Below are 14,281 nucleotides of genomic sequence, written 5' to 3'. Positions count from 1 at the left end.
ACATTACCCCAAAAAAAAATTTAATCCGGAATTAAAATGGAAAAATTAAATTTGAAATTTCAATGGTTAAAGCACTTGGAAGATCCCTATATTATATGGACCATATCAAGCTATTCTCTCTATTATTAAATGGATCAATTTAGTCCTTATACTATTAAAAAGAATTGAATAAGTTCAAATTGTAACAAATTTAACATTTGTTGTATAAAAATATCTTTAATTATTTTTTCAATTGCGATTCAATTCCAAACAAAAAATTTCATTTACAAAATCATAAAAAAGAATTTTAAAAATATTACCTTCGTTAAAAAGTAGAGGATGTTTTTCAAATAGTAAATGTTAACTCTATTTCAATTTGGCTTTATTTGATTCTTTTTAATATTATATGGACTAAATTGATGTATTTAATAATAGAGGAACTAATTTGATACGGGGATCTCCTAGGTACTTTCACCAAATTTCAACAAAGTAAAGGGACCAAACTCATATTTAGGCCTTTCATCGCGCCACCAAAAATTCCCTACCCACGTCACAGCCGGTGACTCGATCAGTTAGAATTTAGTACTGAAAAAAAGCAGAAGCTTCCTTTTCTTTTTATCTATCTCCTTCACTCGTTTTTCCTCTTTTTTCTCTCTATAAATACCCAAATCAATAGCTCTCTTTATAATTTATTCTGTTTTTTTTTTAATTTTCTGTTATTATTATTTTTTTGTTCATCAATGGGATTCCCTGTGGTTTACACAGACGTTTTCGTACCCAAATTCTTCGTTCACACGCTATCGTTTTTGGGTTTCATCAGAAACCTAATCCTCTCACTTTTAATTACCTCGGACTCTCCGATTTCCTCGAAACCGACACCGTTTGGCCGGAAAACCCGACCCGAACCACACCTTTTAAACCGCCGGTATCCGCTCTCTTGATCCGTGAAATCCTACCCGTCGTAAAGTTCGAGGAACTCGCGTTGGTCGGTGGTGGTGATCCGCCGGAGAGTTGCGCCGTTTGCTTGTGCGAGTTCGAAGGAAAGGAAGAGATCAGGTGGTTGAAGAATTGTAAGCATGTTTTTCATAGAACGTGTTTAGACCGCTGGATGGATCACGATCAGGTGACGTGTCCGCTTTGTAGGACATCGTTTGTACCTGATGAGATGCAAGCTGAGTTTAATCAACGGCTCTGGGCAGCTTCTGGAATCGTCGATTTTTACAGTGAGTACGGTTCCGTTGCCGGGTTGTAAATTTTTGTGTTATCCATTTAGTTTAGTGAAAAAAATTGTACATTATAAATGTACACGGATCAAAAGATTATCCCCTTTTTAGGCTAAATTTTATATATTCGAAAAGAATTTGATAAGTTTTAGGTTAAAAATATGATTTTTGGGTTCTTAAGAATTCAATAAAATCCACCATTTTATTTTTTCTTACTCTTTTTATACCTATAATTTTGCTCGCATTTTATTTTCTTTATTTTTTATTATACATTATTGATTATCGATTAAATTAATCGAAATTTATATGTTTTTATTTTTTTTAAAAACATATAAGAAAATACATTGAAATTAACCGATATATATGTTTTTTCCTTGAAAGTTAATTAAAATAATCGAAATTTTATGTCTTGAAACACTATATAATTGAAATTTTAAAAATTCATTAATCGACTTCTGACTGGACTAAGTTAGGCTACCAATCGATTAATCGAATTAAATCGGTTAATTTAGTTTTAACCGAAGTTTGAACATCCCTACTTAGGTCACGTTCAACATGTTTTTGAGTAAAATATTTTTATTAATAAAAACCATGAAAATAAAAATGCAAAGACATGACATATAATAAGAAGAGAAGGTTTTTTGAGAATAATTTTTAATACCTTATCTTGACAAATTTTATGCTAGAACATGATTATAAATTAAAAATTAAAACCAAAAACATTTCGAGAAAATAAAATAAATAATAACCATGACAAATTTAAGAGAAAATAGGTTGAATAACAACAAAACTTCGATAGTGTTGATTAAAATAATAACCACCAAAGTTTTCAAAGAAAATAGAATGGATTAAAACTAAAGTTAAAATATAAATAAAAGATTACAGTGAAATAAAATAGAGTGGACCAACAACCAGTTTGGAGGTTAATGTCGTCGCTGATAAAATTAATATTTGATTTTAAAAAATTGAGCGGCTAAATTTTTTTTAAGATTTCCATGCTCAATATTTTTATTCCATGAGGTTATGTGAAATTTTATTAATACAAAAAGTTATATAATTCAATTTAACAATTATTAAATCAAAAAGAGTAAAAAAGACTACATTTTATATTTATATATCAGTAGTCTATATCATATAAAAGTTAATATATAATACTATAATATAAAAATTTGAATAATCTATTTCTAAATTGAAATTGAAATTTAACCAAACTCATAATCAACTTTAGGGCATTTGGTGCATAACTAAAAAGCAAAAAAGGGATAAAAAGTTTCTCCATTTATGGTTCTTACAACTTGAATGTTACAAATCATGTTTTGCTTGGATTTTATTTTCTTTTCTTTTTTTTTTGTTATATGGGATAATTATTTCGTGGTTAAATTTCTTTTTTTCTTTTTTGTAAAATTGTATCATAACAAGTATTGTCATCTTCCTTAAAAGGAGAAGAGAAAAAGGTAACGATGTTTCTTGTTTTAGTTATTAAAAAATTATTGTGGGGTTGTTAAGATTGCTTTTTAGTAAATTACCCCAACTTTAAGTTAAGGTTTTAGAGTAAGTTACAATTAAGCTGATGGTTGAACAATTTTTAGGATTACAATGAAAATGAAATTAGGTAGACTCGAAATCGATACGTTCTGATCTATTCTGATTAAGTAAGAATGAGTTTTTAATTTTGAAAATCGAACTTTGAAATGTGATAAATTGAATTCTCTATTAAAAATTTTGAGGAATAAGCTTACGAGCAACTTGCCCTATTTTATAGTGGGGGAGATGGGGAACCCCAACTTGTAAACACTTTTTACTCTCCTTTTGGAAATTTTTAATCTCTTTTCATTATGCAATCAAATTACATCCAGAATCTTTTAACAATTTTTTCAATATAAAGCTACTAACAACTAGTTATGTTACTTAAATTTGAGTGGATATCGAGGTAAAAGTATCATAAAGGCTCCTATAGTATGAGTTAGATTATATTTTGTTTTATTTTAAAGTTAGACTATGTACATTAGATCAATGAACAAATTAATTATTTCTCTTAAAAGTTTCATTTATTTATACAGTTAAAAATTGATGTGACTAATAAAATACATGTGGCATGCCAAGTGTACTTTATGCTAACGTACAATGAGCAGTTTTTAACAATAAAGATGAATAGAATTTTTAACAAAATGATCAGTTTACTTTTTAATATAATGTATAGAGATTAATTTATATATTTTTTTAAATAAAAAGGGTAAAATGTAATTTGATTTCTAGTACAAAGATTCTCGTAATTCATTTATTGATATCAAACCTTAAATTTGTAAAAATTCTTATATATTTAAAAAATGGTCAAAAATGAGCACAATTATTTAAAATATAATAAAGAGATGGCTAGTTAAGGATTCTAGAACCTCCATGGTCCCCTTAAGTTGAAAAAAATATAATTTTTGGCAAATAGAAAGACCATTTTTGCAACCACTTGAGAAAACTAATTATACAAAAAAATTCAAAGTAGGTAGGTGTTTTTTTCAACTTTATGGAAATTATGTCTTGAATTTAGTGACTGATGATTGTATATTTTGAAATTGAATCAATTTTCTTATTTTATTATTTTTGAAATTAGACTTAAAAAATTAAAAGAAATTGTAAAACACAACAACAAAGGATGAAAAATATTTTTACAAGAGAAATTAAATCAAGTTTGTTTATAGAATAATTTACTTTTTTTTTAATTTTTTCTGAAAGTTTTAGCTTCTAATTTCTCTGTTCGCATCATCTGTATTAATCGATTTTTTTTTACAATTTAATTTTTTTTAAAACAACTTGAATATTATGAATCTATAATCAAAATTCAAATAATTTTCTTTTTCAATCTTTAACATTAATCGTCAAATAGACTTGAACATAAGATATATTTTTTTATTCGTCGATCCATATTGATCCACCTTATTGATCTCGTCAAATCATCTCTTGAAGTTCTCTAACCCCAATAATTTATATAAAAACTTTAGAAATGACTATTTTATAACTTTTTGAAATTAAATACCTAAAACGTAAACTCATTAATAATTTTGTAACCTTTGATACAATTTACTCCAAATTTTTTTGAATAATTTCAAATTATTTAAAATTTGAAAATTTAAAATTAGGTCCTTCAATTGAATTGAGTTCATATTAGAGTAGACTGGTCCAGCTAATGCTTATATTTCCAAAAAGTTCCATCTTTTCATTGGTTGTTTAGTGTTGGTCCACTATAGGCAGCTTTTAGTCATTATTAAGATTTAAAAAAAAAAAACCTTATTTGTTGAAATTATTAATTTTGTCTATCTTTCACTTACAAGCTTATAAAAATATCACACGTTATATATTTTAATTAAATCTCATAGACTTTTTAAATAAAATGATAATTTAAATATTATTTTTAATGTAAAAATGTTTTAAATACTTAAATCAAAATAAAAATTGCATAAAAGGGGCACCACCGTTGCCAACTGGGTTTATTTGGTTACCGATGGGGCTAGGCAATGTACGCTCATTTTAGTTAATTAATTTTAGTTTTTTTTGGATAAAGGGAAAGGGCCTGGATTTTATAGAGAAAATCTTAGGTTTTTACAAGAAAAATCTGGGTTTTAACAAATCATCTTATTTTTTCATTTTTAAAAGTAATTTAAGTTTTTTCCTAATAAAATTTGAGGTTTAAAATCATTTTATCTTTTTATTTATTTTATTTTTCGTTAAAAAGGGGAAAGCATGAGTTTTACAGCAAAAGTTTAATCTTTACATAAAATTAAAAAAATTACATTTCATCTCCACAATTGAATAACTCAACATTTCGCAAGAATTCAATTTTCAAAAATATATTAAAATGAATCTACAAAAACATTGCGTAATACCCAAATTATCAACATTATGAAAAGTTATGAAAGTTGAATGACCCAAACTGTAGAATTTACTAAGCTAAATTTACAGTTTAAGCCAGAAAATAATCCACCATTGTCTTGTCTCTTTCTCTCATTCGAATCCAACTTAATGCTCTGCTTTACTAATTCCTACCTACAACCTTTGTTACGAGAACCAACTCTTATCCTTTAATTTCAGACCAAACACTATAAGCTCTCAAACCTTTGTTTCATGTCTTCTCTTTCCTTCATCTTCTTCCTTCTACTCCTTTCATTTCACACCCAAAATGCAATCTTTGTCACTAATTCTTCACCAAATGACCCTTCTTCAAAACCCCCCTTTTCACATGAAGAAACATTGAAAACCAGTTCCCAAGCTACAAAAATGGAGTCCACTGTTGTGATTCTCAAAGGAAACGCAACTATTCTTAGCGTTAACCGCACTTTCGAACTGGGTTTTTTCACCATAAATGGTGAATCCGATTGGTATTTAGGAATTTGGTACTCTTCGATCCCGACTCAAACCCGGGTTTGGGTTGCGAATCGTGAAAAACCCATAAAAAATATCACCGGATCTTCACTGGAAATCACCGGAACTGGGCGGTTGGTGGTGAAGGAATCGCCGGATTCCGTCGTTTGGCAGAGCGACAACGTTGAAAAAGCGAAAAGGTTTGTTTTTTTAGAGACTGGGAATCTCGTTTTGTATTCTTCAAATGGGTTAAAAGTATGGCAAAGCTTTGATTTTCCGACGGATACATGGTTGCCGGACATGAATTTAACCGCCCAGCAAGCTTTAACTTCATGGAAGAGCTCGTTCGACCCATCACCGGGGCTTTTCTCTTTGAGGCTAAATCCTCAATTGTTCAACGAGTTCGAGCTCGTTCATAATTCGATCAATGTGTATTGGTCTACCGGAAACTGGACCGGAAAAGCTTTCGTCGATGTCCCGCAAATGACAATCCCGTACATTTACAACTTCCGTTTCTCCGACCCTTTCTTGCCGACGGCGTCGTTTGGGTACACGGAAAGATCGTTAGACGGCAGTGTTGAACCGCCTTTGACGAGGTTCCAGGTTGATGTCAACGGGCAGCTGAAACAATACACATGGTCGGCGGAGACAGAGAGTTGGAACATGTTTTGGTCGGTGCCGGAGGATAAGTGTGGAGTCTATGGTTTGTGCGGCGATTTCGCGTCTTGTCTTGTAAGTACAACGTTAAAACCTTGTGCTTGTGTTAATGGATTTAGGCCTTTTAATGAGAGAGAGTGGGGATATGGGGATTTTACCGGTGGTTGCCGGCGAGAAAGTGGTGGTCTTTGTGCTGATAATGATGGGTTTAATGAAATAGGTGATGTGAGGTTTGATGGAGGGAAAACGGTGTCGTTTCAAGGTACTAGGAGTATTTGTGAAAAGTCTTGTTTGAGTAATTGTTCTTGTATTGGATTGTATCATAACGAGGGTCTAATACATGTAAGAATGTTATGGGTCTTTGTTGAATTTGAGAAATTCAAGCTCTAATGATTTAAAAAAGGATGTGTTTTACATTAGGGTTCCGAGAGGAATTGTGAAGAAAAATGTGCATAGAACTATGGTTTTCGTTGGTAGCGTTGTTGGGTCCATTGTTGCTTTAGGGTTCATGGGAATGATTTTGTTGGTTTTTAAAAAGATAATAGATTACAAGAGGAAAGATAGATATGATGACGATGGTGTTTGCCCCGGGTTGAATCTCAAGGTATTCACTTATAAAGAACTCAATGGTGTGACTCGGGGGTTCTCAGAGAAACTAGGTCATGGTGGATTCGGGGTGGTCTTTCGAGGCAAGTTATCGGATTCGACTGTTGTTGCTGTTAAACGCCTTGAAAGGCCGGGGAGTGGTGAGAAAGAATTTCGGGCCGAGGTGTGCACTATCGGCAACATTCAACATGTTAATCTTGTGAGACTCAGAGGGTTTTGTTCCGAGAATTCCCATAGATTGTTGGTTTACGATTACATGCCTAATGGTCCTCTGAGTGCATTTTTAATACCGGATAGTCCTAATTTGTGTTGGGATGTGAGGTTTCGGGTGGCGGTTGGCACTGCAAAGGGCATAGCATATTTGCACGAGGAATGCAGGGATTGCATCATTCATTGCGATATCAAACCAGAAAACATTCTCTTGGATAGTGATTTCATTGCGAAAGTATCGGATTTCGGATTAGCAAAGCTTGTTGGAAGGGATTTTAGTAGGGTATTAGCTACAATGAGGGGTACTTGGGGCTATGTCGCTCCAGAATGGATATCCGGTATGGCTATTACCCCAAAAGCTGATGTTTATAGCTATGGGATGACATTGTTGGAAATAATCGGCGGCCGTAGAAACGTGCAAGCACCACAATCCGCAGGGAATGGCAATGCATTCAATGAAGGAAGGGATGGAGAGAAATGGTTTTTCCCTCCATGGGCAGCACGTCGAATAATTGAGGGCAATGTTGCTGCAATCGTGGATAGTAGGCTTGGTGTTGCATACAATTTAGAGGAGGCCAACCGTCTTGCATTGGTAGCAATATGGTGTATACAAGATGATGAGGAAATGAGGCCTACAATGGGCATGGTAGTAAAGATGTTAGAAGGAGTGGTGGAAGTGACCATCCCTCCACCACCAAAACTAATACAAGCAATAGTTGCAGGCGAATCTTATCACGGAATTGGAACAAATTCCGGCATGTCAAAAGTTGATGGATGCTCTGACTACAACGTTGGGTTTTCAAGTGCTGGTTCACGATCATCTCTTAGTAACCTCTCTTCTCCGTTGGAACCAAAATTCGGAAGTCTAATCGAATGATAAATGTAGTTCCATACTAGTAACTTATGTATGGGCTTCAACAACATTAAAATTCCCAAATTTTTGTTCAGTGAATCACTAATTTCAACTTTGGGGACATTGGCATATGATTACAACTTTGACATCAAAATAATGTGCAAATGACACCACCATCATCATTGCCAACACTTGCATTGCATCACCCTCTTTTTGCTTTTGCTTTACCAATATAGTGTAATGTCATTGGATTCCAAAAGAGTCATTATCTCCTTTTTATTGACAATTTATAGTAGACTTTTAGTGATTCTTACCTAAATCCAAAACTTTAGGCGTTCATGGTTGATCTGTGGGAACCTAAAATCTTGACCATTTTGGAATGTAGTCGGATATTGAGCTCCGTTTCCCATGGTGGCAGCTTCTAGATTTCGACCCAAAAATATTACCATGGCTAGTGTTAATTGTTCGGGTCGAGTTTAAATATAATTTTCATATATTTTATATTTCTTCAAGCTCGGGTTAGCTTGAAATATAGTTTTAAAATTTTGTTTAAGCCCATTTTAAGTTCGCTTATATTATTTTATAAACTTTTAATTGGTTTAATAACAAATTGGCCACTAACGTTTAAATGTTTTGTCAAAATGACTTTAATGTATTTTTTAACCTCTTTTAGCCATCAGCCTTGCCTTTGTTATTTTTTTCAAATGCTTTTTTTAATAAATTTAATGAAAATATGGTTAAAAAAGTTAATGGGATGATGTGGAATTTCATACATGGAATATTTTTAATGATATGTAATTTAATACTTAAATAACTCAATAAAATAATTACATGTGGAAAATAATAAAATAAATAGTTCATGAAGTTAAAAAAATAACTCTTAATTTAAAGAAAATAAACGTAATCAAAATAAATATAATTATTTATTGAGTTAGCTAAGTAATAAATTACATCTCATTAAAATATTCCATATCATCCTCTTAATTATTTAACAGTACTTTCATAAAATCTTTTAGAAAATGCAGTTAGAAAAAAAATAAAACAAACGTTGACGGTTAAAAAAGGCTTAAAAATACAATTAGGGACATTTTGACAAAACATGTAAACGTTAGTAGCTAAATTGTCATTAAGCCTTTTTAATTTACTAAAATTATATATAGTCATCTTAACATTTTTAATATTATATTATAGTAGTATTATAGCTTTAATTTTTATGTGTTATAAATTACATAATATATAAAAAATTACAAACTAAAAAAAGTGGCTGGACTCAAGCCTTTGGTGCTCTAGTTTAAGTTCGACGCATATTTTAAACAGGCCTAATTTTTTTTGCTTAAACCCTCCTAAATTCAGGTGAACTTTTGAGTTTGGACAAATAACTTGACCTATGAATAGGTCTAGCTAACCCCACACTTTTAAGCCTTTAAACTAAAAGGTTCCAAAAATCTTTAGGACTGGACTCATTCAAGGATCGGGTTATTCTTTCAAACTCAAAATTCGTATAATATGCACTGGGTGTCAAAATTTGTTGTGTTGATTGATCCGTGTATATGAGTCCAAGTCAAGTTAATAGGGAAAATAAAAGAAAGAGATAGAAATTGAAAATGACAATGGAAATTTGAAATTATGGTATGTGAATTGAATGGAAATAAGGAAGTTGTGAGATTTTAAATATTCTTTTTCCAATGAATGTATAAAAATAAAAGTATAATGAACCATGAAATGCTTATGATTGAATTGAATGTTGAAGTTATAAAAGATGAATGAAAAATATATGTCTATTTGAATTATTCTCATTGCAATTACTTTTTAGTCATATAATTAAATGTTTTATATTATGTTTAATTATTCAGATTTATAGGATCACCATGAGTTATATACGTTTATTTTTTCTCATGCGCAAGTTAAGTACCTAGTGGTTCTAGTATCAACTCAGCATCCAGTAACGATACCGACCTCAAGTGTTGGTGATGTTTCTATTTTGGTCTTAGCATGTACCTAGGGTATCTTTGATTGATATAATTATTTTGTAGCATGATGGTATTTTGAGTACTATGTGAATATGTATAAGTGTAAAAGAAATGGTCAAATTGTGGTTAGCATGATAGTTTCTTAGTTAATTGCTTAATGCTTTCATGAATGGGATGGTATATGTTAGACATTATGCTTGTTGATGGTTGAGCTTAGTTGGGTTTTATGATGTACTTAGTTGGTATCTTAGCATGAGTTTAGTCAAGAATACTTTTATGTTATGACCTATTTGAATGTTTAGGTAGCCTTTGTGTCTAGGTTATTTAGATAGATGAAAATCAAATATGGAATGTTGATTGTGTCATGATTAGCTTGATTATTGAGGTGCTATTTGAGGCATATTGGTTGACATTTAAGTATTTAATTGGAAGATATTATAGTTTCTAACTTGATAGGTGAATCTAGTAAAAATGAACTTTCTAAAGATAGATTTTACCATTTTGAATTTAGGTACGATATTTTGGCATTTGATATTGATACATGACTACATGAACAACTTTAAAACAATCAAGATACCAAAATGGTATCAATTTTATTTGGCTATCGATACTTTTGCATAAAATATCGACACCATAAAATATTTATCAATACATTTGTTTTGCAAAGAAAACAATAATGAATTTTGGTATCAATTTCAAAAGGTATCGATTCAATCGATACCAACTATAGATTTTCTTAAAATATTTATCAATACCTTTGTTTGCAAAGAAAACAATAATGAATTTGGTATCAATTTTCAAAAAGGTATCGATTCATATCGATACCAACTATAGATTTTCATTATTGACCTATAAACCTTAAGATTTTATAATTCGATCCTATACATGCTTGAATTTCACAATTAGGTCCTTACAGTGTTCAAATTTTAATATGTTTGATTATATGTTATTTAATTTAGTGAGTTTTTGTTTAGTAAAGTATCTATCAATTATTAATTTTTGTTGTAATATGTTTTTACTTGGGTACGTCGATCAGACCGAGTAAAGTACAACAAATATAAGCAAAATTAAATAAAATTTGGATATCGAATTTTAAAGAAAAGCTTACAATCATAGAGTATTGATGATATGTAATGAACCCGACCTTGGCTAGGTATGCTAACATGTTAACCCAAATAGCTAATACAATTATTTTGATTAAAATATTTATATGGATTTTCTTAAAATATTGTTCTAACTTATCTTGCTAATATAGATTAAAACAAAAATACATAATCATATTTATATTTTAATTGTAATAGTTAACAGTGTTATCTATTTAAATTAATTAAATGATATTATAAGATAAAATGATCAAATTAGTTAAATTAAAGATATATGTCAAATTTAGTCTTCAATATTTATATTTTTGTCAGCTTGTCTCTCTTTTTTTTTGGAGCTAAATTTGACCTTTTACCTTTTAAAAAGAGTCGAAGTTGGCATCAACCTTTTAAAAAGAGTCAAATTATTATTTTTAATGAAAATACTTACTATTTTTAAACATAGCAGTCCCCATGAAAATTCATATGTAGTTCATGTTTTTTTTTAAATTTTTATGAACTTTTTATATTTATTTTTTTGAATATTTTTATATAAATTTAAAGTATTTGTTGACATGATATATAAGACAAATAATGTCATATCAATATAAAGTATATGTGGGTTGCGACACCAACATTTCCGTTAAAGAGACAATTTGACTATTTTTCAAAGGCTAATGGTCAAATTTTGCTAAAAAGAAGAATAAGGATCAAATTGATAAATGATGTAAACATTGATGACTAAATATGGTATTATGCCCAAATTACTATAAAAACTAAATCCAAACTTTGAGCATATAAGAGAGTCCAAAATTATAAGTATACTATTTTAATATCTGAGTTTGGCTTCGATTTTAGTTTGATACTTATATATTTTTGTCCAGTTACGTATCTAAATTTGATTTCTATGTTTAATTTAGTACTTAAGCTTTTTTTAATTTCAATTAAGTACCTATAAAGTTTTTACTAGAATACACAAGTCAAACATTTTTTGATTCGTTTAATTTAAATACTAAATTAATAATTGAAGCTAAATTATTATAATTTAACCATTGGGAATCCATCCCTATACGTCACCATGTGAACTATATGGTGTACAACATTATTCCATGGATTGCGCAACCAAGATCGTGGACCCCACGGACAAAAAACTATTTACACAAACGACCAAATTGAAAAACATAACAAGCTTTCCTAAGAAGCTAAAAAGACCGATCAACAAATCCCGTCCTCATGTTTGATGTTTCCATGGTCATCCTAATTTATAGCCATCCCACCACTTGCTAACCTTCCTAAACTTCCACAAAACAAAAACAAGCAAATGTATAAAACAAAAGAAGACAAATTGAATTTTCTTCACATTGACTCCCTTGAATAAAAAACCCAGAAAAATTTACTCAGAAGGGTTCACTAAATTGTGCCAAAATGCGAATACTAAGAGTACCGAGCTGCCAAAATGCAGCGGAAGGCAATAATTAGTCCATCTTCTAGTTTATGGAGGACCAACTTGCATGCTACGCCATCGTCGACGGTACCCCTTGTTTTGAAGTTGCCGAGCTACATCCGGCACCGTCGAGTTTAATCATCGAGGAGGGGATTATCCTTCAGTACAAAGCTTTGCGGATGTAGGAACATATTGTTTGTGGAGTCTTCTAAGATATGGTCTATTGCAACTCCTATTGCGGTTCAATATTTGGTTGCAATTATGGGATCAACTCCTTCACCAACATTTTCGCGGGTCATATCGGCCGATATCGAGCTATCGGCTGTCGCCATTGCTTTGTCGGTCGTCGCGAATTTTTCATTTGGTTTCTTGGTTAGCTTCTCTCACGTTTATGTGTTGTTTCCTTTCCTTTATTTGGTTAGCTTCTTGGTGCAATTCAATTGAAAAAAGGGGTTAATTGCAACAAAATCCCCGCATTACCGTTCCAAATTCTAAATTGATAGTGCTCGGGGACAAAGCCAAAATTTTGTGTCAGTAGAGCCAACATAAAATTGTTATAAAATTTTGGGGGGTTACCTCTAAAAATTTATGGTTTAAAAGGCTTAAATTAAAATATTAATTCTAGGAGGGACCAAAAATGCTATTTTTATTTTAATCAAGGGCCTAGTCTTGCATGCGTTGCCTTGCTAAGGTTATAGTATTTATATCAATCAAATCTTTCAAGCAAATAGTTATTATTTAATGTGTTAAATAGCAGTTTAGATATGATGTTGAGCATATTAGAAACATGAGAATCAAATTGTGAACACAAAATACTTATTGCGACGACAATTTGGTTTCACCTTTTAAAAAAATATTTTGTGTGTCAATAAAATTTAGCAGGTTATTTTTTTTTACTATCATATTTAGTTGTCTATATAAATAGGGGCAAAGGCAGGAAAATAATTTAGAGGGTCAAAAGATAATTTTATCATTATATTACTCGTATTTTTATAATTTTTCACTGTTTTACCAATTTTGGAGGGCCAATGTCACTATGTGTCCCCTTGAATTTACATTACAATACGTATCAATGTGTTTATTATTCGATTAACGTGATTTAAGTATGCACCACGTAATATTGAGTTGACATTTAATGCTCGACTTATTACTTATGTTAAATGAAAGGATCTAATTGATACGATATTAAAGATTTGATTAGAGCATTTTGAAGTTATGAAATAAATTTAAAATCTAAAGATTGTACGGTGAAATTAGCTCACTGAAAAACATATCATATTTTATTTTTTAAATATATTTCGTGACTATTTTTATAAACTGCAGTTAGGAATGGCGAGTGCACTCTCGAGACCTATGTGGGCAAGCATTCGGTGCTGGACAAATAGATTTACTCGGCATATACATGCAACGATCCTGGATAATCTTATTCGCCGCCTGTTTCGCCTTGTTGCCTCTCTACTTATACGCCACCCCACTACTAAAACTCCTCGGTCAAGAACCTGGCAATTGCCGACCTCGCCGGAGAATTCACCATGCAAGTCATGCCCCAAATGTTCTCATTAGCCATCAATTTCCCCACCCAAAAGTTCTTACAAGCACAAAGCAAAGTCGGGGTCTTAGCCTGGATAGGCTTCGCCGCCTTCGTCGGACACATCCTAATCATTTTCCTCTTGTTAATGTCTTCAAATGGGGTACCACAGGTGCTGCGGTGGCTTATGATATATCAGCTTGGTTGGTTGCTTTGGCTCAGCTTATATATGTGGTGGATGGTGTAAGGATGGCTGGTCCGGGTTGTCGTGGCTAGCTTTTAAGGATCTTGGAGTTTTGCTAAGCTTTCTATAGCTTCGGCGGTGATGCTTTGTTTAGAGATTTGGTACTTCATGATGATAATTGTTCTTACTGGTCACCTT

General features: G+C 31.4%; 2 pseudogenes; both read left to right on the top strand.

The window, feature by feature from the left end:
• The first annotated feature begins 649 nt into the window (after positions 1 to 649).
• LOC107914173 (brassinosteroid-responsive RING protein 1-like) lies at positions 650 to 1,417 on the top strand (annotated as a pseudogene).
• A 3,759-nt stretch (positions 1,418 to 5,176) lies between these two features.
• LOC121226381 (G-type lectin S-receptor-like serine/threonine-protein kinase SD2-2) lies at positions 5,177 to 8,051 on the top strand (annotated as a pseudogene).
• Positions 8,052 to 14,281: the final 6,230 nt, after the last annotated feature.

Source organism: Gossypium hirsutum, unplaced genomic scaffold, assembly GCF_007990345.1.
Source record: "Gossypium hirsutum isolate 1008001.06 unplaced genomic scaffold, Gossypium_hirsutum_v2.1 scaffold_147, whole genome shotgun sequence".
Lineage (NCBI taxonomy): Eukaryota > Viridiplantae > Streptophyta > Magnoliopsida > Malvales > Malvaceae > Gossypium > Gossypium hirsutum.
Note: the sequence above shows the minus strand (reverse complement) of the source record. Positions and strands in the feature narration are given on the sequence as shown.